The sequence below is a fragment of the Montipora capricornis genome, chromosome 9 (genome assembly GCF_036669925.1).
Source record: "Montipora capricornis isolate CH-2021 chromosome 9, ASM3666992v2, whole genome shotgun sequence".
Taxonomy (NCBI): domain Eukaryota; kingdom Metazoa; phylum Cnidaria; class Anthozoa; order Scleractinia; family Acroporidae; genus Montipora; species Montipora capricornis.
The window spans coordinates 21,836,319-21,838,818 of record NC_090891.1 but is presented as its reverse complement, the minus strand read 5'-3'; the positions used below and the strand labels follow the sequence as shown (position 1 = coordinate 21,838,818).

Sequence of the window (2,500 nt, the reverse complement as noted above, 5' to 3'; positions counted from 1 at the left end):
CAGCGACTGACATACTTAACTTTATTTCGAGGGGCAAATTGTTCCACCACTTGGGGCAACAACTGAAAAGGGCCTTTCTCCATAGTTCTTCAAGCATGTTTTTGGAACGACCAACTGTAGAGATATTTTCCATGGGAGTTCATAACAATTGCAAACCAACCTTTGAAATGATATCTGCAAATGTTTAGACTGTTAATTCCAAGTTTCTTCAGACGAGATCCGTATGAAGTATCGACCCTGTCCAACAACCATTGTGCTAAGAAAGAAATTCTTGTGGGGTGTTTTAGAAAAATTACATTATTTGCAAAGATTAGGGCACAGAGTCCCTGATGTTTCATTCCTGAATAATGTGGTTCGCTTTATGAATTATCCCAAAATGGCTCATTGCACATGCAGCCAGGTATGTAAAAACGGCAGTAAAGGGGAGTTTGCTGAGTGCAGGACAAACTGATGCAGACAGTAATGCAGTATGTCTGTGTGTGTGCCTTGCAAATTATTATTATTTATAAAGTATTCAGGGCTCAAATTTAACTTCTGAACTTAGTAGTCAAATGGCTAGTACATGGTCAGGATTTACCAGGGTTTTCAAATTGAAAAAAAGTAGCAGGAGGAAATTGTAAAGTAGCCGGAGCACTATCTCATCGTGATGACAGCAGCCTGCAGATGAATCAACGGAATAACGAAATATTGCCATAAAGCGGCTGCCGTTGATATATTTCCTTTTACATACATGAAGTATTATCATAACAATGTCAGCGGTCTTGTTTCCTTTCTACTTCGATTCGCTGCAATTCGCAGTTTCGTTTGTCTGAATTTTAAAACACTTGCGCTGTGGAAGGCTTTTTTTGTTATGACTTCTTTCAGTCTTTTCTTGAAAATACATTTGGTGCAGTCAAGACCATAATGAGTAACATTTCACGAGAAAGACTGCCTTCTCATTCAACACGCGGATGCCGCTACAGCTACATATACTGTGGTCATTTCAGCCTCGGCATATTGTTTTATCGTCACTTTCAGAACAGTGAACTGCAACAACACGTAATATTTGTTAACTCTTATTCCTAAAATTATTGTTACCTATTTCTCTTCGAGACTTCTCCGCACTTGACAGAAAAGACAACATCGTTTGCTGCCTCCGCTTCATGTTGCAACTTTCACGTGAGAACAAATCTGCTGCTGCGCCGATACATGCACGTTCAAATGAGAGTCCGTGAACACGAGCAGACTTTCCTGCTAAAAAAAGCTCTCGCTTCGAAGATCAAAAGGTATATGTAATAGCCGCACTGTTCATCAGTCCGCATTCATTTATTTCCTCGAAAAAATCAGCTTATGATTTGGTGAAACAGAATTGTGTAGTTAGTAAAATTTGGAATACAAAAAGTACCTGACGCAAATGCTTGAAGTAGCCGGTGACTTGCGCCGCGCCGGCTAAATTTGAAAACCCTGATTTACTAGCCATAAATGTGTTTCTACTAGGCACCTCTGTACAGCATAAGAAAGACTGTTACTGTTTGACATTGATATTTTTATTTTTAGAAGCATGGGAAAAAGTGTTAAACTGCTGTTGTTATCAAATAAAATATGCAACATTACATGAGAAAATACAGCTTGTCTTGTTCTCATGTTTAAATTTTCGTTTTGATAAAGATCTAGATGTGCTGCCTCCTGAATCATCACTTGCTCTTTTGAGAGCGAGAGTTTTAGATGCAGTTAAATGCAATTCGGTGAAAATGAAGAGAAGGTGTTATGGTCCACTTGAAATCAGGGATAAAGGTGTTGACATGGCAAAATCCTGTTGCACTTAAAGTCACAAAAATGATTTTTGCATGCTTAACCCATTCACTCCTTTGGTGCCAGTTGATGGGTAAAATCTGTTAATTCTCACTCCCAGTAGTCAATGGGCTGAAGGTAAATCTGGTTACGAGCCAAGTGGCCCATTAGGCTGGAGCTTATCCCAGTTTCTGTAGCATGAAGCAACTACAGCTGTAGGAGTATTTCTACTCCCCCCATGGATGGGATGCTAGTCCAAGGCAGGGGCACCCCAGCATTAAATTTGCTGGTACCCAGTTATACACCCGGGTGGAGAGAGGCACCGTGAGAGTAAAGGGTCTTGCCCAAGAACACAACACAATGTCCCTGGCCAGGGCCCAAACCCGGACCACTTGATCCGGAGTTGAGGGCACTAACCATGAGGCTGCCTGAAATTGCCTCACATACATACAAAACAAAAACAAAACAAAACAGCGTGCATGCTAAGATTCTGAAAAAAGACTCCTTTAATCTTGTCATCTTGTCACATCCCATTCTTGAACAGTGACAATCATGATTATTGATTCCTACTTGTTCCTGGTGCACAAGTGGAGGTACCATAATTGGCTATAACTAATACAAAAGACAAGAAGCTGGGTATTTTGAGATTGTGAAATTGTGAGTCCTCCAGATAGGTTTACTCTCTTGGATGCGTGATGTTTGAGCTGTAGGACAGTCTCAAGAGCTTTGC

At 40.6% G+C, this 2,500-nt stretch overlaps 1 protein-coding gene across 1 annotated transcript in view; it reads left to right on the top strand.

Annotated features, from left to right (window-relative positions):
• Positions 1 to 2,500, top strand: part of LOC138016700 (dolichyl-diphosphooligosaccharide--protein glycosyltransferase subunit 1-like) — a 22,679-nt gene that overhangs the window by 950 nt on the left and 19,229 nt on the right. The gene's annotated exons all lie outside the window — the stretch shown is intronic.